At 45.4% G+C, this 25,906-nt stretch overlaps 2 protein-coding genes across 4 annotated transcripts in view; one reads left to right on the top strand and one right to left on the bottom strand.

The window, feature by feature from the left end:
• The window catches only part of FASTKD2 (FAST kinase domains 2), a 262,282-nt gene extending 247,293 nt beyond the window's left edge, over positions 1 to 14,989 (bottom strand). Inside the window, exon 1 of one of the 2 annotated variants that reach the window (XM_086955324.1) lies at positions 14,889 to 14,989. The gene's annotated coding sequence lies outside the window, so the exon portion shown is untranslated. Of the gene's footprint in view, positions 1 to 13,744; positions 14,111 to 14,888 lie in introns of those variants that run through there. The other variant, XM_086955323.1, reaches the window with a different exon arrangement.
• ZDBF2 (zinc finger DBF-type containing 2) overlaps positions 14,836 to 25,906 on the top strand; it is a 166,243-nt gene continuing 155,172 nt past the window's right edge. Inside the window, exon 1 of one of the 2 annotated variants that reach the window (XM_086955320.1) lies at positions 14,836 to 15,644. The gene's annotated coding sequence lies outside the window, so the exon portion shown is untranslated. The remainder of the gene's footprint in view (positions 15,645 to 25,906) is intronic. The other variant, XM_086955322.1, reaches the window with a different exon arrangement.

Raw genomic sequence — 25,906 nt, 5'->3', positions numbered from 1 at the left:
TGCAAACCGTCCGTGGGTTTCACATAGAGTTCTACGACCAGCCCACTCAGGAGGTTTTCCCACGTCCGATTGTGTTTTCAGAGTCCGATGCGCTTTTGATAGACGGAGAGGTCGCGGAGTTGCTTCGCAAAGGGGCCATCCGTCAATCAACGCGCCACCCCAATGGGTTTGTCAGCAATGTCTTCCTAGTGGACAAGACGGATGGGGGCAGGAGACCTGTGATCAACCTCAAGGAGTTCAACGGGTGGTTGATCTATCGACACTTCAAGATGGAAGGTATCCACCTCCTCCGAGATGTACTCCTCCCACGGGATTGGATGGTGAGGCTAGACCTCAAGGATGCTTATCTAGTCGTTCCTATCCACCGCCTCATCGTCGCTTCCTCCAGTTCTTGTGGAAAGACAGAGTGTTCGAGTTCACGGCACTGCCGTTCGGCCTTTCATCGGCCCCATGGTGCTTCACAAAGGTGTTGCATCCGGTGATAGAGTACCTCAGGGGCCAAGGGGTGCGGATGTTGGTATACTTGGACGACATCTTCCTCATGGGTCAGTGTCCGGTGGTTTTGGCCGGGCAGCTGCAACAGGCCGTACACCTCCTTCAGAGACTGGGGTTCGTTATCAACGGCTCCAAGTCGGTTTTGGTTCCCACTCAGAGACTTACCTTCCTGGGTTTCGTTGTTGACTCGGTGGAGGCAGTACTGAGTCTTCCACCCCGGAAGATCGCGAAGATCAGACATTTGCTATGGCAGACGATCACAAAGGATTGTACGTCCTTGCGGCATGTCGCCAAGGTGGTGGGACTTCTGTCGTCCTCCATCCAAGCGATCTTTCCGGGGCCCCTACACTACAGGGCGCTTCAACGCCTCAAAGCTCAGCACCTCCGGAGAGGAATGAGCTACGATCAGTTGGTTCCTCTCACGGAGGAGGTGAAGGAGGAAATGTCATGGTGGCTGTCTCACATGGAGGCGTGGAATGGGCGAGCGATCTTCGGGTCGGTCCCAGATCTAGTCATAGAATCCGATGCCAGCAGATCGGGTTCGGGCGCGCGGTGCAGGGATTTCTCCACCGGCGGCGCATGGTCTTCAGAAGAACAACGGTTGCATATCAACTGTTTGGAGCTCCTGGCGGGCTCCTTCGCGGTCCGTTGCTGGACCAAGGATTCAGTCAAAGCCTGTGTTTTACTCAAAATGGACAATGTTTCAGCGGTTCGTTATGTGAACCATCTAGGGGGTCCTCGGTCTCGCGCTCTGGCCAGTTTGGCGAAGGACTTCTGGGATTACTGCCTATCGCGTCACATTGCTGTGACAGCGGAGTACCTGCCAGGCCAGGCCAATCAGGTAGCGGATTGGCACTCCAGGTACCTCAGGGATGCCAGTCAGTGGAAACTGGATCCGGAAGTCTTCCAGTGGCTTCAAAGCCTTTGGGGTCCCTTTTCGGTGGATCTGTTTGCGTCCCGTCTGGATCACCAACTTCCGCGGTTTTTCAGTTGGAGGCCGGACCCTCTCGCGGAGGCCACGGACGCCTTCCTGCAGGATTGGAGTCGGGAGACACAGTTTGCGTTCCCCCCGTTCTCCATGGTGGTGCGGACAGCGGCCCAGGTACGCCGCCAAGGAGTGGAGCTGGTGCTAATTACACCGCTTTGGAGATCTCAAGTGTGGTTTCCGGTTCTTCTGGAACTTTCTTGGGATTTTCCAATCCTACTCCCCCTGTTTCCTCTCCTCCTGAGGAATCCAGATCAGGAACCGCATCCTCTCATCTTGCGGAGCTCGCTCCGTCTCATGGCGTGGAGGCTCTCAGGAGACGTTGGACGCTCTCGGGCCTTTCGGGATCAGCTGAGGACCTTCTCTCCAAAGCATGGGCTGATAGTACGATGAAGCGCTACAGATCCGCTTGGCTTAAGTGGATGCGTTGGTGTCTTCGAAGGGATTTGGATCCCTTGGTCGCGGGCCTCGTTCCCGTCCTGAATTTCCTGGCTGAACTAGCCGACAAAGGCCTTGCCTACAGAACGATTAATGCGTTTCGATCAGCGATCTCTGCAGGTCATAACAAGATCGATAATTTTCTGGTGGGAGAACATCCTTTTGTTTGTCGACTTCTGCAAGCTATTCGTCTCGCGTTGCCTCCGGAACCCAGGTATTCCGTCCTTTGGGACGTCAATTTGGTCCTGAATTTGTTCCTTTCATGGCCGGCCAACTCCTACCTGTCTCTGAAAGAGCTCTCGGCGAAGTTGGCCATGCTGTTGTGTTTGGTTTCTTGTTGGCGTGTGTCGGATGTACGCACCCTGGACATAACAGCGTGCATCTTCTCCCCGGATGGGGTTACTTTTACTGTGGGCCGCCGCACAAAAACGGCGTCACGATCCATTTCGTATCCGGCTTTTCTGGACACCCCTAAGTTGTGTGTTGTGCACTGCCTCAAAGCATATGAGGATTTAACCTTAGAATTGCGCCCCCCGGGCGAGCGTCAATTGTTGATTGCCCTGCGAAAGCCACACAAAGCTGTCTCCTCCCCCACTGTTGCTAGGTGGGTGCGTTGGGTCATGCAAGAAGCAGGCATCGATACAAAACTTTTTGGAGCACACTCTGCCAGAGGGGCCATGGCCTCTAAGGCGTTTGCTGTAAGTGCTCGCTTGGAGGATTTAATGCGAGCTGCAGATTGGTCCTCGGACTCCACGTTTAAGAGGTTTTACTTTAAACCTGTGGTGGATTTAGCCCAGTTGGTGGTAAGTAAGCTTTGAACTAGCATAATCTGAAGCCTCCGGTCCTGACATAGAATCGAAATTTGCCTAGCTTATGTAACGGTAAGTTTCAATTCTATTAAGGACACAGAGGCAAGGATTATCCCACCCAGAACGCTCAGTGGTTTCTACCCGCCCGTATGGCAGTAAGTAAAGCGTTTTCCTTTATGCTGTTACGTTAAGTTGCTAAGGTTTGATTTTCCTCTGTCATATTGTTTGACTCCTGTGACTCCTCGCTTACGCTGTCCTTTTTTCTGGCAGGTAACGAGGGTCCTAAACAGGATCAATGAGACGAATGCGTGATCTGCGCGAAGAAAGAGGAAGAAGAGGAAGAGAGGACTGGCTATCTAGCTATGATGGACATGGTGGAAGGACTATGGACTAGTAGTATACAAGAGACTCTTGGGAGTTGTGGTTTTGGACTATTATAAGGTTCCTTCAAATGCTTTGGGACTTAAAGCATTTTTCTCTCACTGTTCGAATATTTTTTCCTAAGCTGCTGTGGAGTTTTATGTTAATAAAGCGAAGGAAGATATAGCATAATCCTCGCCTCCGTGTCCTTAATAGAATTGAAACTTACCGTTACATAAGCTAGGCAAATTTCGATTCCATTGCAAAATATTGTGCCAGAAATCTTGCATCCATAAATCAGGACAGGAGCAAAGAACACGTTTCAAGTCCTTTAATGCTAACCACAGTAGTTGAGACTTGACAGGAAGTGAGGCAAATGCAGGAAGAAGCTGACGAAGAAGAGAAAAATGTCTGGTTAAAAGCAGGATGCAGACAAAGAGAGGAAGATAAAATTTGGGTTTACAAAGATGAAAGACCAGTAATGCCTGATAGCATGATCTCAAATATGGCCCGAATGTATCATGGTCAAGGTCATATTGGAAGAGATGCCATGCTTCGTCTATTTAGACAGACGTGGTACAATCCCAAGTTCGGGATGATTGCTGAAAGCTTGTGCCAGAGATGTTTAGTGTGTCAGCAGTTTAATCCAAACAGAAAAACAATTGTGAGTCTTGGAGCCATAGGACGGGAGGGAGGTCCATTTACAAGAATGCAGTTGGATTTCATAGAACTTCCACCTTGTAATAGGCTCAGGTATGTTTTGGTGATCATTTGTCTGTTCTCTCGGTGGGTGGAGGCTTTCCCCACGAGGAGAAACGATGGACTAACTGTTGCAAAGTTGCTTTTATGTGAAATAATCACAAGATTTGGATTTCCAGTAACGATCGAAACTGATCGTGGAACGCACTTCCAAAATGAACTTATGCAAATGATCTGTGAAGCCCTGGACATTCGCCAGAAATTGCATTGTGCTTACAGACCTGAGGCTTCAGGGGTAGTGGAACAAGTGAATGGAACAATAAAAACCAGGATTGCAAAAATGTGTTTGGCAACAGGACTGAAGTGGCCAGACGCCTTACCACTTGTTTTGATGACATTAAGAAGTATCCCTAACAAAAAGACTGGATTGAATCCACATGAGATTTTAATGGGCAGAGTGATGAGACAAGCATTTGTGCCGGTTGATAAACTGTTAACTGTAGGAGAGTAGGGTCTGCAATCCTATGGTCACCCCCGATTTTTGCTTCACTGGTTTACGACTTTCCCTGGCTGTGGGCCTGCTAATCAGACCCACAGCCTAGCTGTTCTCTCTCTAAATTGACAAGCATGTACCTTAGGTGCATTTACCGATTGGTACTGGGCCACCTTATCAGTCCCTGTACTGTGTACTATAGGTACCCAGGACATAGGTGTACCCAGGGCCTACCAGGGGCTGAAGCATGTATTATGCCACCCCTGGCTGGCCATCTAAACAGACACAACTGGCTGCACGACAGCTGGGGCAAGGTGGTGTAATCACCCTTTGCTTTAGCTATAGTATCCCTATATCTAACCCTAAAATGGACACATAAATTACTATCAGTCACTCCTATGGCAGGCCTTATCAAGCCTGAAGGCAGAGTGCTTGGAATTATGTGAGATGGTGCTCTGGCATGAGCTGAGCCCGTTTGCAGCTTGCGGAACCAAGTCCTAATAGCTGTTCCATGATAACGCTATACCATATACTCTTAAGTGCATTATGAACCTCGCGGGCAAATGCTAACTTTGGTATAGCATTATCAAAACATGTTGAGTAAAGTGTCATACGAATTGGAATACTACCCCCTCGCCAATTCTGGCGACGGGGGTAACATTCTACCCTTCTAGAGGGACACGACATGTATGTAACTGTGAACCCCGGTTAAAGTTAACTCGAGCCTCAGCATCACAAAATGGATGCTGCCACCACAGGCACAAGTCTGACCTCCTGCTGCTGGGAGTCCTTCCAGCGAGGGAGGCTCGGACAAAGGGTTTCCTGCCTTGGGAGGTGCTAGCACCACCCCAGACAGGATTTTGTGTATTAGGTAGGCCAGGGCTGAAAGGAATGAGAAATGCCTGGGGCACACAAGGAGTCCCTGTGCATATGCCGGTCTAAACCAGTTCCTGGGGCACTCCAGCCCCAGAGCTGGCGCAAGACCGGACAAAGGAAATGGGGTGTAACCACCCCCCTTCCTGGTCCCACCCAGAGGAGGGACCAAGTCGAAGTGCAGCCCCCTTTAGCTGAATAAAGGTAGGAGCTGGTCCCATTTCAAGTTAGATTAATCTTGACAACTTCCACGAAGAACTCTTGACCTTCTCCCTCCGGAACCATCAGAAGACTGAAGAACCTCCCCTATGGTCAGGGAGTGACCATCCTGCTTCGCAGGCACCATCAAGCTCCTGTGCGTTTTGCTGCAAGTCCTTCCTTCCCGGAATCCGACGACCCAGCTCAAAAAGACCCGGACCTCCAGACTCCTCTGACCTCTACCCACATCCACAGCACAGCTGGGACCCGTGGGTGCAACGAGCAACGTGGAGACGGCCATCTTGAGAAACCTGCGCAGCGCTTCCAGCACGACCGCCGAGGGATCCTCGAGTGAGTGCACTGGGGTCGGAGAAGCCCCACACCGACGCAGCTCCTGCACCAAAGATCAGCCCCCCAGCATCCACGAGATCTGCGTGGGGCCCTTTTGCCTGGTTGCTGCATCTCCTGTTGTCTGGTCACTTGCCGGCTGGCCAGTGACCTCCGAGACGACGATCCGAAGATTTCACCACTGCTGGTCTGGTCCCCCAGACTGCCCCTTGCTCCCTTGTAAAAGAGGAGCCCCCCGGACCCTCCTGGTCCGCACTAGACGCCATCTTTGTTCCACCGCGTGGCTTGCATTAGCCAAGGCCTGTTGACCAGATCGACGATCCAACACCGCCAACAGCAGCAGACTACGTGGGACAGCTCGTGCCTCCAGCCTGGTTGTGAAGAACAGCTCCTGGTCCACGCAGCCACAGAGAGAAGCGACCCTTCTTGCACCTGAACGCGGCGACAGCATCTGGTTCCCACCTGGTTCCAGCACCGTCACTGGCTAGTGACCGAGACTCTGTCCCCTTCCCTTTCAGGGCTTCTTCTTCCCAGTTCCATCCTTGGAACCACCGGACTCCTCCATCTGGCTGCCTGCCAGCAACTCCTTGTTTCTGGCATCACCGGGATCAACGCAGCAAACCCAACACCACTTCAGCCCTATGCACCCGCAGCCTGTGGGTTAGGTAACTAAAGCTCCTAGGTACTGAAGTCTGTGTGCACTCTCCTAGTGTCCAGGTCCACTGATGTTTTTCCTCCATCCAGCCGGGTTCGTCCGGAATCCGTAACTTTCTAAAACTGTAGCACCCATAGACGGTATGCATGGCGCGTGAGAGTTTCCACTCTGCACGTGAGTCCCGTGGGCCTCCTGCTCCTTACTTACCTAGTTTGTAGCGTAGTCCCAGCGATCCTCCAGCCTCTGGATCTCCTTACAGTATTTTCTTTCCTCGCATTCCATTGTTTTGAGTATATGGTTTGTCGTGCCCCTATGGCGCACTTGTAAATATTGTGCGAACTCGTATTTCCTTTTTAGTATTGTCATGTGCTTAGCCCTCTGACCTCATAAAGAGTTCAGAGGTGTATGTTAGTTAATAAATATCTGTTTATTTTCATAACAACCTGTGTGGTGTCCTTTCATTTGGTATTCAAGGGGTTATATGTGGTCAAACCGCTGGCTTCACATGCCATTCAGAGTTTAGCCTAAAGACTGCTCTTGTCCACGCTACTAGGATAGCTGGTCTATAAGGTTACTTACAACCAATCACCATAAGGGTTGTTTGGACTGATACAAGGTGACCAGTAGAACTAGTGATCATCATATATCAGGCCAACTTCTCACATTAACTATTAATGATGACATCATACTGGATTACTGACGTGGTGACTTCTGTGTTCCATCAGGTGGGAACTGAATCAAACACGAAAGGGAAAAATCCAGCTCATGATCTAGTTACTGGAGATTGGGTTCGGATAAAAGGTACATCGCAGAAAAAACTGTTTGGTGCCTCGCTAGTAGAGACCGAGACAGGTCATATTGGTCAGCACCACTGCAGTTAAATAGTGAAAAGATGGGTGCATGCAAGCCACACCATTTGTGTGCCTGAACCTGAGAATCCAAACGAGGATGGTGAAAGCACAACTGTTTCTGATTCTGAAGGTGATCCAGTGAGAAATCCAGATACTGAAGCTCGACAAGAACGTCGACATCGGGAAGTATCAGATGCTAGCTCTGCGACTGAATGAGAAGGAGAAATTGTCGAAATAGCAAATTCTGAAGATCAATCTGAAAATCGAGATTTGGTAGAGTGACACCAGTAAAGACACTGAGCAATGTGGAAACAAGACTGGTGATCAAGAAAATACTGAAGAACAGTCTGGAAGCTCTGAAAGCAGGAACCAAAATCCTGACACTGTAAAAGAGGAAATAACTTATGATTAGGATGACATTCCAAGTACCAGCTATGGAGATGTTCCTAACAGAGTGAAAGAACTGTCAAAAGAGAAAACTGACTTTGAAAAAGAAAGACATCATAAAGTTTGTCATAAATGAAACTGTTGAAGAGTCTGAAAGTGAAACTGATGACAGTGCAGATAAAACTCCATTGAGAAAGAGTTCAAGAAAAAGGGCTTGGAGAGAGGAACATAACACCACAGAACATCAGACAAAAAGAGTTTGTAAAGGAGATAATTGGCCTAAAGAGAATGATGGACTGAGATTTAAACTGGTTAACAAAGCAAGAAAGCCAGAAGATCAAGTGAATGAAATAACCAGTCAAAAGGAGTCATTGGGGAAAAGAATAGAAGTTGTTCAGAGGCCAAAAAGAGTGAGAAGACCAAATCAGAAATACAAGTCACCTGAATGGTCATACATTGTTTTACCTCCTATTGAAAAAGTAAACAGTAGCCAAGAGAACTTATACTGCCCAAAGTCAATTGGGAAAAGTGAGTAAAAAACTGAATCACAGAGAAAGGTGATAATTGATCAAAGGTAAAAGACAAACCTTGGAATCCTGATATAAGGAGAACATTGTAAGTGAAAGGTGAAAGCCTATAGATGACAAAGGTGTAAGAGAATTGTAAAAGCAGATCATTGTATAAAAAAATGGTTAACAATGAGCATAAAACGAAAAGTTCTATCTTTCGAAAATGGTGTAGAATGTGTTTAATATGTACAGGATTATTAATATTGATAATTTTACCTATTGTTATTCCTTTTCAGGATAACTTAGTGAAGTTGAAACATTATGTGAGTTCAAATGAACAAAATGTTGAATCAAAATCAAAAAGTGAAAAAGTAAAACATGAGAAATCCATATATTGGACATTTGAAGATGAAAACATTGATGATAGAAATGTGAATGTGGCCATAAATATAGACACTCCATTATTAGGGAAATTCTGTATTAGAAGAGACAACACTATGTATGACAAGTATTTTGTGGGAGCGAGTCAATGTAAAGACATCTATAGAATCATAGGGGGTTGGGGATTTAAAGGTGGAAAAGATCCAGTTTTCCCTGGTGTATATACTTTATATGTGGGAACAAAGCTTATTATAGATTACCGGACCACTGGTATGGGACATGTTATGTGGGCCTGGTCTTTCCTAAAATCTTTCATGTAGATAGAGGTACTAATGGAATACATGAGATAGGTAAAACTTTAAGTCGTAGAAAAAGAGAGAGTGTAATTGAAATAATAGGTGATATTTTTGGAGCACTGATACCAGCAGTGGGAATATCTTTTAATGCAAACCGAATTCGAAGATTATCAACGATAGTAGATCGTTTGTCAACAGACACAGCAAGTGGATTCTTAACGGTAAATACGGAATTGGTTGCTCTGAGAGCTATGGTGATGAAAAATCGTCTTGCTCTTGATATAATATTGGCAAACGAAGGAGAAGTTTGTGGAATTTTTAAGGTGCAGCACTGATGTACCTACATTCCAGTCAAAATAATAAAAAGTACATCACAAACATTACAGAGTTGCATAAGGAAATTGAACCACTGGAGGTTGATGGTGTTCTTGAACAACTTGGTAAAAGTCTTTCAGTAGTTAAACATGGGTTTCAAGAAATAGGTAGTTCAATTATAGGTAAGATACTAATTCCAGTAACATTAATAGTATTAGTGTTTTTGATGTTAAGATTATGTTGCTTATACAGAAAAAGAAGGAATGCTAGAAAGTCAATAAAGAGAGCAATTCAAGAAAAAAGAGAAAGAGAACACTATGATATAGAAATGAAAAAATTTCGAGAAAAGGTCTTTTAAAAAACCAGAGAAGAAGATACTAGAATATAAACTGTACTAATCTGAAGAACTTGAAACATGTTTGGAGAACATTTTCAAACTTTTGGGAGATATTTAGTGATAAGATCACCAAAGGAGGGAGTTGATGGAGCGAGGTGGAGAAACAAAATTTTGTATACCCCTTGTGAAGTCATTTCCTCATAACTGTAACCTTTATTAATTGTGTGATTTGGAAAAATTAATCAACGTAGTATAACATGCACACACAAATACATGTGGGAATACTAATCTGCTTGCATGTAAAACTAGAACTAACTAATTTAGTAATGTTGTCATGTTGTTTATTGATGCAAAGCTTTAATTTAATTAAAAGCGGCAAAAATGTGCTTTCTGTTTGTGTATTTTGTCGCAAAAACACGGAGTTAGGTGAGTATCACGCAAACATGTTGCTTATTTGCTAGGTAACAACTAACAGGGAATTCCTTAGTATGGGGGGGTAAACAGAAGGGCTATATTTCGATAATTAACATTTATTTGTGTTTGTTTCTATGATAGTTCCCGTTCTGGCCTGTTAGGCCTAGTAAAAAGATGGCTGCTTTATTAACTGTGAATGGAAGATAAACGGAGCATCCGCAGCCCAAAGCCGAGATTGAATGTGAGCTGCCTGTGCCTGAGTGAAAGCGGTTCAAGGACAGCTTACCCTGGAAGTCCTGATGACTGCCAACAGAATGAACATTTGAGTTACTGATCGTAGGAAAGGAACCTTTAGTAGCTAGTTGAGGATGTGACTAGGCCAAAGACTTTCTCAAACAAAGAACTCGTTAAAATTCAGCTAATGCTACGGAAATTGAATATTAGAATGATGAGGTGATGCTCATCCACCCTCAAATTGGCCAATCAGAACTTGAGTTTGTGCTGACAGTTACTTTTGTAGATAGATAAAGTTAGTGAAAAAGGTATAAAAAGTCTTTGATTTTCCTTAAGAAAAAACTCTCTTCCAATTTCCTCCTGAGATACTGTTGGTATGCTGATTTTCCTGAGATGTAAGAATTCTTGAATAAATGTTTTATTTCTTTGAGTGAGAACTGAGCTTTAGATGAGGTTATTAGTTAGGGAAGTTAGGAGAAAATGAATTTTGGGCACTGTCTTTTGCTAATATTTGTGTTCTGAAATCTAAATAATGAGGTCTATTTCTGAATCTCTGAAATAAATGAATATGACTGTTTGAGATAAAACATACTCCTTTAAGTTATTTTTGAATAAAGAAATAAATAAAGTGAATAAACTGTTAGACATGCTAAACTTTGCTTGTAATAAAAACTAGATAAATGGAGAATTAAGCTGGTCTTGAATTTTCCTACGCCTAATTTTTACTAGCAGATCCATTGGCCATAATGGTGGTGTGTCTGAATAAAATGTCTTGTTAATAAAAACCATGGTAAAACTCATTTAAACTGCAGGTGTAAATAGTATAAATATTTAGTTGTAATTTAGACACTCCTCTATGAAACAGCAGCTCTCCTTTGAATCTCACCGATCCATGAAATAGATGGAAGTGTTTTGTGAGTAACTCGCAGTGTTATGGGCCCCACTGATGAGTAGATGTATAATTTGGTACTTCAGGGAAAGGAGATATGGTTTTAATAAATATTTCCGGAGTAGCGCTGCATCAGTTATTAGCTTGGTAGCAGAGCATTGGTTGCTGTAGAATTAGCTAGGATCATGTATAAAATGATATACAAGGGTTTTTATGAACAGAATTATAACTAACATCTGTTGAATTCGTATTATGTTATATGTAGTCCTGAAAAGGCTTCCGAGGATTACGTGAAGCTAGTCACTCTGTCAGCAGGCAGAGGAAGTATGGCAAGTGAAGTCGAACATCGCATAGTCTGTTTCAAAAGTAGTATTGTCGTATACTACAGTGGTATTTGCGCATATCACAAGTTTAGGGATCTTTACGTGTGAAAGGATAAATGCATAGTGAGGGCAGTCTATAAAATATTAGCCTTCAAGTACAGGGATCATTGCGTATCCCGATTTAAAACTTACTGCTGGGAGAGTAATAGAGCTTAACCTGAGCTTGTGAGAAGGGTAAGGTAGAAGAAGTGGTGCTACTTTATCGGCGAGTGCAAAATTCTGTGGTAGAGAAGAGGTAAGCGCTGGCTACTGGAAATACAGAATACTTGTGTGATTGAGAAAACTATCCCTTTATTAGCGAAACAGGCAAATGGAGTTGTTTTGTGTAAGTTACTAACTGAATTAGTCGTATAACTTGTAAATATGGCTTCTCGATAAATTTTGTGAAGGAGGGGTCAGTCGGCGCTGCAGAAGCCGGACCGCTGGTGACGTTAAAAGTGTCACGCAGGGATTGGTACTTCAAGGAAAGGTGATATGGTTTTAGAAAATATTTCTGGAGTAGCGCTGCATCACCTACAGTTACCTTACCACCAATCCCCCCTAACCCGCTTGCCCGACCACCACCCCTCTGGCATCAATCTGGCTCTCTGGCACATCACTGGCCATCCTTTTGGCCCCTGGGAAAATGTTTGCGAGTACCCATGCCCCTGATTGAGATCAGTGTGTGCTGTGGAGCACCATGGACATACTCACTGTGTGCTCAGTTTCTAGTATATTTGGGTTATTAGTGTCAAAATCTTCCCAAATGTGGGTTACATTTCAGAATAGGTCAGTGACCGAGCAACTCAAAACCATGAATATATTATGAGAGTTGAACTAAAGGCGTTTCATGTAGTACCAGAGAGAATAGATTTTCCATTTTATGTGTAATGGACAGACAGATTTATTGTGTGCTGGGAAATACATTATGAGCAACAGAATTGCAGAAACAACATTTTTATACAGCACCATTTGCTGCCTATTTTTCAAAACATTTTGTGGTAAATGCCTAAATATCTTTTTTTTTTTTGTTTTGTTTTTAACCGACTGTCCCATGTTCAACTGCTATTCACGTGGAACCCTTCTCCACTTCGGCCTTCAAAGTTCTCGTATTTGCTACTACCACCAAGATCTGCACCTGCGACGGCTCCACCGGGCCCTCGCCCCGGGCTTCCGTGCTTACCGCACCGGCTCTCCTACTCATCGTGGCTTAGCCCCCGAATCTCTCAGCGCCGGCCGGGTATTGGCCTGACTCTCCAGCGCCATCCATTTTTAGGGCATCTTGTAAAAGATGTTTTGGGCGGTGAAAAGCAATGCAACTGTCTCAATGTGTTAGGAATGCGCCATTCATAATACTGACACAAAACTCTGAAATGTTAAATCTTAAATGGTCTGTTGGTCCAATTTGTATTAAAATGTAGCATCTGCCTTCCATTCTGCTAAATCTCCTACAAGGAAACCCTTAAGAGTATAGTTTGTTGAGCTTTAAAATGCATTTTGACCCCATAGTACAAAGGAAACGATATCCCTTATTATACAGTGTAAAATCCCCCACCCCCGGGGGAAAGCTGAGTCTATTTGCGCCCTTGCTGGCCATTAATTTAAATAAGACTACTATCACAACAGCTTTGGAAATTAATGTTTACCTAGTCTTCTTTGCATATCCACGGCTCGCTAATGGTGAGCGGCAATTCCGTATAACAAGCACCGCTAAGAACCCCTATCTTGTAAATACCAACACCGTATGATGCACGAGTAAACTATATGGACAAGATGCATATTGCAGGGGTTTAAGCGGGCAGATTTCCTCTGAGTCTCTGACCTGGTAGTAAATTTAAGATGAACATTGAAACTGGTCCCTATATGGACTACTTTAATTCTACTGGCAAATAACACATCGATTTATGAACAAGTAATTTAACGTAATGTTATGGTAATGCTGTAACTTAACGGTGTTCTACAATACTAGTTATAACTTTGTAGTTTAAGCCTTGCCCTTAATTACATAGGCAACGCCTCTTTCAGAGACCACTCCCCTTTTTGCATCCTACTTAGAACCCTGCATATTTATTTATTTAATGCATTTTTATAAAGTGCGGCTTTTTACCTGAAGGTCAGAGCACTGTACAATAGAACCAGTTACGTTACATGACAGAACTGTTACAAGAATGGAACAAACAAAAATAGATTGCAATAGAGACGAAGCGACGCAGGCAAAATGCACCCAATCTCAAGCACAGCATGAACTGACAAGCAAAAATTAGAATGAATATAATCTCAGTCCGTTAACTTAAAAGAGGCATGAATCTTGGGAGTTAGTTGGCATGTACAGTCTCAAAATACCATGAACATCTAGGAAAATCATGACAACTGCAATGAGAGTTTCAGCTGATCGTACCAGCGGTCTGACACTCACCTTCATACTAAGAGCGCAGGCACACTGATGAGCTCTACGGGGGCTGCCATGACAGTCATGACATACAAGACTATCGTCACTACCGTTACCGGCCACGTGACTGAAACTGAAACTTAAGCTACAAGCAAAGCAATACTTCCTCCGGTGAAGCATACGTTTCTGTCGTATCGACCAATCTTGTAGTGCACACATTTCAAGTATACATCATAGGTTGCCGGAAATACTATAAATATATTAACTGCACAGGACTCCGAGATCTTTTATTTTGGCATATAGTCGATTACTACCTATAAAGTAATGTGGTCTGGAGCGACAGAGCCGACGACTTCAGGACCATAAACATTGATCAACTGATCTTAGATACGTTTCGATTCTCGGTAGCGGAAATGGCTGAACTCAAAGAGCAACAGAGAAGGAGGCGGTCCTAGCTGGAAGCCACCCCTTCTTTCTATGCAAAGACTTGTTTGCTGAGTGGTCTAGTGCGGGGCTCACGTCTCTTTGTAGCTGTGTCCTCTGTTTGTGTCTATTCTAAACGCACCTTTCTTCTGGGTTATGACTACAACGTAAATATTATCGAAGCTGAGCAAGAAAAGAAGAAAATCTATTTTTTGAGAATCGCTATAATTTTGAAAGTTATGTTTAGAAAAATAATGTTTCGAAGTCTCCTGTTATTTCCATCACACTCTTTTACTGCTAAACAGGAAGCGAATTAAAATAATTAAGCATATTGTTACTCAAAATTAGATGATATTAATTTCACAGAACAGCTAAGCAAATACTCATGGGGTTTAAAGATATGATTTTTCTGAAGGTATATCCTGTTGTCCTCTAATAAATGTTCTATTCCAAAATGGCCACTACGATATTTTTCTGTAACGAGACTAAGGCATTATTGTTCATATTGTGAAGTGCTCTGGCACCTTCGGGTAAAGTCCTCGCTATATAAAAACGCATACATTTTTTTTTAATAAGGTAACGCTTTTGGCACACAGCACATCTGAGAACCGTACTATTTCTAGCAGTTTTAAACCCGCTTCTGGGGGTTTTGTCCTACTTCTATATTTAGTGGGCTCACTATTTCTTCCGGGTCTGGGCGGATTTTTTCAGTGTTTTACTAACAGGAAGAAAATACATTGCTCTATACCTTCTAAACCCATCTTCTGTCAAGAGTACTGCACCTTGTTGAAGTTTTGCTGGAAATGTAGGTACTTGAAGCGTGCTTTTCACTGCTTCTTGGCATCTTGTGCAATTGGGTACCGCCCGTACAGCGACTCGGTCCTGCTAAGATCTAGCTTCCAAAACGGAGCCTTTGCAGATGGTATCAGTCCTACTGTTTCCTCGTCTAGTATGGGTCTTGGCAGGCTGGTCTCAGCTCCTCTCACCTACAGCCCTGTTCAATTTGAAACGTAGCTGGGAATGTGAGCTCTACCGTTTCCCACACATGCACTCTCCTTGGCTTCTCTCATTCAGCGCACTCTTTCTAAGTCACCGCCTTTCCCCGTACTCACCAAATGCAAACCGATCTCAACTGAGTTCATTCAACCGAAAACATCATATGGAGTGGAAGCCCAAGACCTGGTTCTCTCAAATCAGATCTCTTAAAACAGTAATCCCTTGATCCTTTGATTCTACGCTCTATCGTGCAAGATTACCTTGATGGACCAAGGTTGGAGTTAACCATGAGCAAAATACCCCAGTCCTCAATAGTTCAAAGCTGAGCTTATTGGTTGCACTGCCTTCGTGCTCCGGGGACTTGAAAGAGACAGCATTTTTAACTGTATGCATTAAACTCCCCGGATGGTGGACGGCAACGTTTCTCTACTACAGTGCTACATTCAGTTGAGGGGACCACCATGGTCTTTCGCTCTGACCCTCCATAGCACACGCCTGAGGGCCCAGTGTAAGTTTTTGCCAATAAATACTGATTTTATACTGTACATGTATGTTTAAACATTTCTACCCATTAACCTGTGGGCGTTTTAATGCTATCTGCTAACACTCGTTTGGGATTGCAGTCACGTGTGGAGTATCCAATGGTAGTATACATTGCCTACTACACCTTCTAAACACTGTCACCTAGTGCCCACAAAATCGTGTAACCCTTAGTTACCTCTGTCCACAAACATAAAAGCTTCTAAGTACTAGTGTCTAATAATTAGAAGGTGTTACAAACCCATATTCATAAAAGCAATAGGGGCATATGAATCATGCTCATGATTTATTTTTAGGTTTGGCTTATGGATGGCCTTCGGTATCTGAAATGCCTAATTTCATAATTTATTTAAACTGTTACAATAAGAAGTACAAAGAGAGGGTTGTTTACGTTCAATTAATCAAGGATTTTGTAAGTGCGCTACTCACCCGTGAGCGTCTCAAGGTGCTGAGGGGGCGGGGGAGGTGCGCATATCCGATTCAGCCTCAGAGCCAGGTCTTGAGGGTCTTCCTGAAGGTGTTCAGGGAGGCGGTGTGTCGGATGTCTGCTGGTAGCTTGTTCTAGATTTTGGCTGCAATGTGGGAGAATGATCTTCCACCTGCACTGGCTCTGTGGATGTGCAGGGTTGCAGCTATTGTGAGGTTAGCTGATCGGAGGTTTCTTTTGGGTAACTGGAAGTTTATTCTGTCGTTGAGGTATTTGGGTCCGTTGTTGTGAAGGCATTTGTAGGTGTTTGTGAGGATATTGAAGGTGACTCTTCTCCACGGGAGCATGTGGAGTCTCCGCAGGTGTTGACTGATGTGTTCATGCTGAGGGATGCCGAGTACGAGTCAGGCCTCGGTGTTCTGTATCATCTGGAGTTTGCGGAGTAGGGACTTGTTGATGCTGGCGTAGAGAGCATTTTCTTAGTCCAGGTTGCTGGTGATGAGTGTGTTGGTGACTGTCTTCCTTGACTCGGAGGGGATCCATTTGAAGGTCTTTCAAAGGGTGTTGAAGCAGCTGGAAGTGACGGCATTGACCTGTCGGTTCATGGCGAGTGATGAATCAAGTACGATGCCAAGTTTTTGGCGTGGGCTGAGGGGGTGGATGGGTTTCTGAGGGCGGTGGCCCACCACGTTAACCTTCTTCAGTCATTGGCTTTCATAGTTTGCCACTGTTCGAATGAGATGTTCATCAAGTCTCTGTTATTTTTAATGGGTAGTATTCTTGTCCCATTTATATTCTGATTAGCTTTTGGTCATGAAGCTTCAAGTAGTCCTATTGTTAGATTGCACATGTAACCTGATCTATACCTTGTAAGTGAGAGCCAGCGTGTATTCTTTGCTGTACTTATTTTGCTGCATATGTTTTTAATTGCTGGTTTATAGCTGTTTTGGTTGGGAGATTCATGTTGTTTGGAGCCTGTGGCCTGTCATAAAGAAACAGTAGTATTCCCTAGCCAACATTGCACTTTCATTTGTTTTATTTTACTGTCAAGGGAAGAGGATGTTGGATTTCAGCTTATTTTGTTCACAGATTAAACACCATTTGTCAGCAGAATCTACTATGCAATATTTTCTAATTATGCCTTTTAAGTCCACCTCCAGCAATGTAAATATAATCTTTTACCTTTTTTTGTAGCATTCTTCTTTGAGGGTATAGCTTTATTCTGTTAGTGCAGAATAGGGGCCCTACTCTTAGCTTCAATATTGTTTTTGGCCATGAAACGGCTTCATTATAGGACTAGCTTTATACTTGCAAAGACACCCAACTGTTGAAGTCTACAATCCTGCATATGAGTTTCTCCTAATATATTAGTATGGCATCTAAGTCTGTATTGCCTAATTGTTGTACATAGCTTTGCTTACATCATTATAAGTTTGTAAAGTGATTTTTCGCTGCTGTTAGAGTGCGTAAGAAACACAGCCATCCTTGACGTGTGTGTAAATATGAGTATGAAAAGGTGTAAAAGCATATGTCCAGCGGAGGCAAAAAAAGAGGAGGGTTGTGAAAGAGAGACTGTAGGGTTTAAGGGAGATTAAGTTGTTAGGTAAGTGCAAGAGAATTTGTGAGAAGAAAACTAGTTGGTGACTGAAAACTTGATGTGAGGTGTAAGCGTGTAACAATGCCTTTCTAGGGGGAGAAGGCTTTCAGTGTGTGTGAGAGAATGCATATAGGAGAACCTGTTGATTGGAATAGTGTGTGGGACAGAATGTAGGCTCCTAAACGAGTGTGAGAACAATGTAAATTAAACAAGTACACTGATTTTTAGAGCCCGGCTAATCACCCTTGAGGGTTTCCCAGCGCTGCCCAAAGGCCTGGGGATATTAAGCGATTATCACAGACTCACGGTGTGGAAAGTGAGCCCATAATTCTATCGATGCCCAGGCTGCTGGCGCAAACCGCCTCTTAGTTCCCATGTCGAATAATTACCAAATAAAGAGACGGGCGCTGGAGGCAGGAATCAAGAACAGAGTTTAATTCTCATGAGGAGAGCCAGTCATTTCGGACACGAAACACAGTGTCTTTCGGGAGGTGCTCTAACAAGTGAGCTGAGACTCTTGCTTTTATACCTTACAAACCATTTGATAAAAACAATCAGGACAGTATGACGCAAAAGAAAGACATCCCTATAATCCTCGTGGTGATCCTACTCCACATACGTTCACAATGGGGACCCTTGACCTGCTGATAAGAGGGGAGGGCAATCACGCAGCTGAGTGTTTCGTAGGATGTGTACGCCTGATCATGGCCCAGGGGGTGGGGTGACTAGGCATACAATAAGGGCAGTAAATGGTATCTCCTGGCTTAGGCGATGGCCTCGGACATGTGTGGTCAGCCGGACTCGGGGGAAGGGGTCATCAAAGGAGTGGTATTCATGCCTGCGTGGACAATCGAGCGCGGAGGGAAGGCTTGTCAACAGAGGGGCATTTATGGAAGGGAAGGAGGTGTTGGTCAGGCGCGGCCATGACTCTCAAGGACAGGGTCTTGCAGAAGAAGAAGGTTTATGACTTGCCCATGTGAGGAGAGGGAGGGGGTCAGGGTGCGCGCAGGGTCAGAGTCGCACAGAGGGAGAGAGAGAGATCCTATGACCTGTACATGAGAGAACAGGGGCAGTCAGATACAGCTGGGGGGGGGCTATGTCAGCTGAGGCGAAGGATGCTTCTTCGAGAGGGAAATGGGGAATGCCTGGGTCAAGCAGGAGGGTTACCTTTCACATCAGGATCGCGCAAAAAGAAAGGGTTTCATGGTCTATACATGAGAGAGGGGGTGCAAGATACGCGCAGGAGGGAAGCCGGGGATTCAAATGGGTAAAAAGGCCATGGTGCCCAGAATGGCTGTACATATGCATAGGGGTACGGGCTCTTACTGGCAGGGTGATACGGTCAATAATTTACAGTATCCATGGTGCCCACAGGGAGAGGAGTGGGAGAAGAAGGGGAATGAATGCTGTCTATGTACATCAATTTCTTTAACTTTCACAGTCGCCCCTTTTTACATAACAGCAGTCATTTTTGCAACTGACGGGTTTACAGGTAGACAGGCATCGTTGATGAATTAGCATTTTGTTGATACTAACATGTGGCGTACAATCATAGACAGTTAAGGCGATGGGCAGAATGCAGTACATAGGGAATTACATTTTCGCTGCGTCCCTGACAATTAAACGCACTACATAGCATAAATCTTTCTAACTTAAAAATGTGACCAATGAACAGTTTTGACCAGGTAGTTGAGAGCGGAATTCAGATCAATACACAATATTTCTTCGTCACAGTGTCTTTTTATCAGCGAGCCATCACTGGTAGGCTCTAATCCGGGTACTTTCGTTGGCGCTGTTGAGCACCGGCGGTGGAGCTATGGGTCCAGCTCGGTTCCATCCTTACGCGTTGCAGGGTGCGGTCAGTCCTCTGCTGTTAGACCACAGTCCTGTTCCCTAAACAATCCATTTGGCGGCGCCTTATGCTCGGCACCTATAGTTCTGTGGCAACACCCTATTCCCATATGAATGCAGTTCTTTCCTTTGGCAAAAAGTCACGTGGGAAAGAGGGTGAATGTTGTTCAAATAGTCAATAGGAGAGAGAGAGAGAGCGGAGTTGGGTCAGAGTTCCTGGGACACACAAAAGGGACCAAGGGAGCAAAGGATAACAAGCAGGCAGGCCCATCAATCGGCCCAAAGAAGGCGGACGGAGACTCCAGGCACACGTGGGTTAGCTGTCGGAGGGCTTCAAGGCGGCCCGTCATTTTTCATTTTCCACGTTGAAATTGCGGTCTCGTCCCGTGTCCTGTTGCTCTGCAGCTCCACCTTTGGTCGATGTCATACGTGTCCCAAGATCTGCAGTCAGGCTGTACGTCACATCTGACCCATCTCCTTCGGTGATCGTGAATCTTTGAATAGGTACAAGACAACGTTTTAGAGAAATGGCAGAAGAAGATATCTACGCATATGAATTCCTCCCTCAATTCTACGCATTTGAGAGTTTATGCTCATTGGTCACAGTCAGAGGTCTATTACCAAGCAGTGCATGTGTCAGCATTCCTACTGAGTTTATGGCAGGTTTATTCATCGTTCCATTTAGAATTCAAGTGAGGACAAAATAATATTTCCATCAACTGTGCATTACATCATATTCAACATTTGCGGAGCATTTCCCTTCAGGACTGGCTAACCTTTTCACACAGGGCGGGGGGCGCTATCGTCGAGAGTCGGGCAAAACAACGTTTTCTCGAGGGTCAACAGCTACTCATGGTCATCATGTTTATATCCGGGACAGCAGCTGGGGTCTATCAAAAATGGGGCGGGGATGCTTCGGGCGCTTGCGCTTGGGTGCGAAGGGGTGGGGCAATCTGGGCATTAGGTGTCAATCTAGACGTTGGCGTTCGTCTCTGAAGAACAGACATAAGGTGCCATTGACATACAGTTCCCCTATGAATAGCCAGATTTGGGGGACCTTAGCCGTCTTACCTGTCCTTTCCTTTTCAGCCAATTCAAGTTCATCTATTTTTGTAGAAAGGAGAGGTAGTAATATGGCAAGTTACAATCATTTTTATTTCGGTCAATTTCGCTGAACACCTCCGCGTTCAATAAGTATCAAATCAGACTGGTGCCGGTGAGGCACAATTTTACCAAAAAGAGGGAGAGAAAATAGGGAGACTCTCATAGAGAGTGAGAGTCGTCCGCAATCTAAACGAGCCATTCGGTACACGTATGACATGTAAAAAGAGAGAGAGAGAGAAAAAGAGGGAGAGAGAGAGATAAGGGGGTGGTGAGAGAGAGAGAGAGAGAGAGAAACGTGTACGAAAATAGGTCATTTAGTGCGCTCACAACACAGGACAGTAAAGGTCAGGTAACATGCAGATACAGACAGAGGGGAGACATAAATTCGTACGTTACACACACACAAACTCAGACAGGGAAGATGGCACATGTATTACACATATACAAGACATTCACGACAAGACAGGAAACAACAGATGGCCAACAAAATTCATATTATATCCTACGTATCTTTACTATCTTATTTATCTATGTGCTTAGCTCTTTCTACCCTTCCCTCCTTTTCCTTCTCGCCAGTTATGTCGGCCAGTGTTCCCAATTGCCAATACTTACACCTCAGTCGTTGGTCGGCCAGAAATTAGCCTGGTCGTGCTATTTACCCATGGTTGGATTTTAAACCATTTTTCAGTTCCTTCCTTTGGTGGGAAGTTCTCCGGGCTGAGGTAACGGCAAGTATTGATCGGGAGAACAGTCGGACAGCTTGGCTACATCTATAAGAGTGCGAGAAAAGGGGGCAGTGCATTTTGAACACCAGCAACATTTCTAACTTCCTAGGCGGGTGGTGCCGTGGCAACCCTTACCCGTACAATTTTTCTTTGTCCTTTCCCTACCTAGTCAAAACGTCCAGTTTCATTATTTAACGCGTCGTTTCTAGTCAATTTTTTTTCGTTCAGTACCTGTCCAGTTTCTATGTCAGTCCATCCTCCCAGTTGCTATGTTCTAAGGAGGAACAGTCATGTTTAAGTCTACGTCTTTTTTAAAAAAACTTTTATTTGTCATAATGATCATACTCATATTCCCTTCTTCCCCTTCTCATTGGCGGTTCGGTCATCGTCCTTCCATACATCAGCCAAGGTTCCGACGTGACCTGCAGAAGGGAGGAGAAAGAAGGGGTGGGGGGGGCAATATTCAAACCTCATCAACATGCAGTAATCCGGAAATGTTTTTACCTACCACATACTCGACCTATCTCCACGTAGTGCATTTCTCTACCATCACAGCGTTTAAGCCCAGAGGGACCAGAAATGTCAGACAGATAATCATTGACGATCTGTGTATCTACATGAGTTACTTGGTCGTAACCCCTTTTGATCGGATACAAGGGTGGCGGTCAGGTGGCATGTCTGTGGTGTCGTTTTAGGGCTTCTAAAGCACTTTTCCGGCTGCCTGTGACACATAGTGTGGCTGCTAAATATCGGGTCCTTTTTAACCTTTAATCTTCATCATACTTTCTCGTTGCTCACAGTAGTAATACGTTCAAAACTCATTAATGCAACCGCTACAACTATGCTTTCGTTTTCAAAATACTTTTAATAAAAAGTGTTGACGTATAAATACAGGCCTACAACCCAGTGGACTGGCCACGGAGCAGATTGGAACTGTACATAGGAAGAACAAAGCTGGTGGCAGTTCGTTGCATAAAGTGCGGCAGTGCAATAAAATCGTATTAAACTCCCCTACAGAGCAAACATGATGCATGTCAGTAATTCATCTTTAATAAATTCATAAATTCATTATCCAATGTTCATTCATTACCTAAATTACACCAGTTCATTTTCCAACTCATAATCAGTACCCACCCTAAGTCAATTCATTGTCCAAGCACATACTCAATATCCTTCATATCTACTTTCATTATCCAAAATGTCATATATATATATCCCGGGGCAAAAAGCTCGCGCAATCAGGGTGCAACAAAGTTCATTAAAAACGTCTCATTTTGTGTCGGCGCCATTTTGGGTGGGGTCAGGCAAGTTCCAGCACAGTCAGAGTGTCTCTAGTCTCGCATGGTTGGCCCAGAACTTTCCGTTGGCAGTTCGAAAAGTCCTGTGCTATGTGGTTAACAGTCTAACAAATGGACCATGAGTCAAAAGAGTGGGAAGGGCGGCAACAATTTTCCTACCGGGTCGTCCTGGTGTTCCTCCGGAACTGAACAAGCCTGTGCCGTGGCGGCATTTTAGCCATTTCCGATCCGAGGCTGGTGCCGGCAGGAGTAGCACCGATGTCGTGGTTCCCAGCGAAGGGGGCGGGGGCACCCATGCAGGGGGTCGGGGGCCCCCCGGCTCTTATAGAATCTTCAAGGTCGAGGAGAGACGATATGGAGCGAGTGCCCGTCCTGGGCAGAAGACCGCTTTTTGATGTTGACCCTCTTTAAGCAAAGAGTGTTGGGGTGTCGCTGGAAGCCTCCACCTGGAGGGAGGTGGGGGAGGGTCGTTTGCGCCACCTCCCCCTTCCAGCGACCCCGCGCCGTTCCTCGGCTCCGTCGCTTCGATATTGGCCGTGCCAGCCATTGAAGATGGGGGGGGGGGTGGTCGGCGGCTGAGGCAAGACAGCCCCCCCCTCCCTTTTTGACATGTGGCGGGACTACCTCCAACTCTCCAGGGACCCGAAACGTGGCGGGACCACCTGTAACTATGCAGGCGATGGCATGTGGCGAATTTGGCATGTGGCGGGACTACTTGATTTGCCGCCGTTCTCGCCTTGGCTTCGACCTTCGACGAAAGCCGGATCGGGTGAGAGAGAGAGGTGGTCGGTGGCCGAGGCAAGACAGCCCCCTCTCTCCCCGCGGCCTGCAGGGCGGCAGAAGAGAAAAAGATGGAGAGGTCCTTGTCATTCTTTGGACCGCCTGCCCAACATCACCTCCTACCGACCGTGGCCAGGCGAGCCCCTCGTGCCTCGAGGCCTCGCCTTCCGGATGGGCGTAACCGCGGACCTGTTGCACTTCGGGAGCTTCCGGAATGGGGGTAGGTACCTATTGAATTGTTTCTATTTCATGTGACCGTTATTTGGGCGTGGCGGGCAATGAGGCAGGCATGTTGGGAGCAGGAACAGGCAGTGAAGCCTAGCTACCTCGTGGCTATTTTTTGCTGTCAAACCTTTTCGCCATTTTACATTTCTTATTACGAACTATTTCTAATGTTTCTTATTTTTGGTGAAGTCAAAAGCTCATCAGGGGGTTACTGACTTAGCCTGATTTCTTTTTATTTTTCTTTCTCTTCCTTAGCGTGTTTCGAGCTAAAGCTTTCTGTTAGTAGGGAATGGTGATCACTTCATATTTTTATGTGTCCTTTTCACTAGAGGGTACTTCTGGACGGACCAGGCGAGTTCCCTCCAATAAATGGTCCGGGGTGGAACGAGATTATCGATCAAAAGGGGAACATATATTCCTTCATTAGGGTATCATCCTGGACGGACCGAGCGATGTACTTCCACTTACTAGGGTAGCCTCCTGGACGGACCAGTCGGTCTATTTCTACTAAATGGCCCATGAGTAGAGAGCATATGTCCTCCATAAGGGTAGTCTCCTGGGCGGACCATGCGAGCTACCCCCCAAATAACCAAACAGTGGGGAGTGGGTAGGACTGACGAATTCACAAAGGGGCATAACCTACCCTTTACTACTTGCAAAGACTAGACAGAATATTTCTATTCCACGTTGTTTGCAAGTAGAAAATACCTCAAACGAAACAATTCCTGGAACAACAATGTCCAGGCAACCAACCAATCAGTGGGGAGAAAAACAGGCATGACGGATTACAACGGGGACAAATGTCTGCATTACCTGCCCTTCGCTATCCAAAAAGGAAGACAGAATATTTCTACTCGTCTCAGTTTGTAGACAGGGAAGATCTCAAAGAGCAACAATCGATTATTAATCGACTTCAAAACAATCAGTGGGGAGAAAAGTAGGCATGACGGATTACAACGGGGACAAAAGTCTGCATTACCTACCCTTCTCTATCTGCAAAGAGGGACGACGTTCCTATTCGTTGCTGTTTGCAAACAGAGAATGTCTCGTTCTCCAGAAGAGAACCAATATGTCAAGTAGCCTTCAAAGCTAAATGAACCAATACCAACCAATACAATATCAGTATACAAATACCGATTTCAATACAATCAATCAATCAATCAGGTGGATAGAACCACCCTACCAATCAGGCGTAAAAACACCCTACTTAATCTTACCCGGACCGGACCATACGGACAGTTCTTCGACTCCCTCCTCCAGCGCCCGATCGTTCTCTTACTCCATGTAGCATTCCTGTGGGATTCCAGTCAGGACAATAGGTCACTCAAGAGAGGTCCTTTCAGAATTGGTGAAGTTCTGTCGATCGGCAGCCGGGCGAGGGCCCTCTCAAGGCAGGCATACCCCGATCATTTAGATGTTCACTTCTTCGTCTGGATCTCTCTTACCGAACCTTATGTCACTGATGGACCCCGCGTTGGGACGCCAATTGTGGAAAGTGAGCCCATAATTCTATCGATGCCCAGGCTGCTGGCGCAAACCGCCTCTTAGTTCCCATGTCGAATAATTACCAAATAAAGAGACGGGCGCTGGGAGCAGGAATCAAGAACAGAGTTTAATTCTCATGAGGAGAGCCAGTCATTTCGGACACGAAACACAGTGTCTTTCGGGAGGTGCTCTAACAAGTGAGCTGAGACTCTTGCTTTTATACCTTACAAACCATTTGATAAAAACAATCAGGACAGTATGACACAAAAGAAAGACATCCCTATAATCCTCGTGGTGATCCTACTCCACATACGTTCACAATGGGGACCCTTGACCTGCTGATAAGAGGGGAGGGCAATCACGCAGCTGAGTGTTTCGTAGGATGTGTACGCCTGATCATGGCCCAGGGGGTGGGGTGGCTAGGCATACAATAAGGGCAGTAAATGGTATCTCCTGGCTTAGGCGATGGCCTCGGACATGTGTGGTCAGCCGGACTCGGGGGAAGGGGTCATCAAAGGAGTGGTATTCATGCCTGCGTGGACAATCGAGCGCGGAGGGAAGGCTTGTCAACAGAGGGGCATTCATGGAAGGGAAGGAGGTGTTGGTCAGGCGCGGCCATGACTCTTAAGGACAGGGTCTTGCAGAAGAAGAAGGTTTATGACTTGCCCATGTGAGGAGAGGGAGGGGGTCAGGGTGCGCGCAGGGTCAGAGTCGCACAGAGGGAGAGAGCGAGATCCT

This window comes from Lissotriton vulgaris, chromosome 2_1 (genome assembly GCF_964263255.1).
Source record: "Lissotriton vulgaris chromosome 2_1, aLisVul1.2, whole genome shotgun sequence".
Classification (NCBI taxonomy): domain Eukaryota; kingdom Metazoa; phylum Chordata; class Amphibia; order Caudata; family Salamandridae; genus Lissotriton; species Lissotriton vulgaris.
Note: the sequence above shows the minus strand (reverse complement) of the source record. Positions and strands in the feature narration are given on the sequence as shown.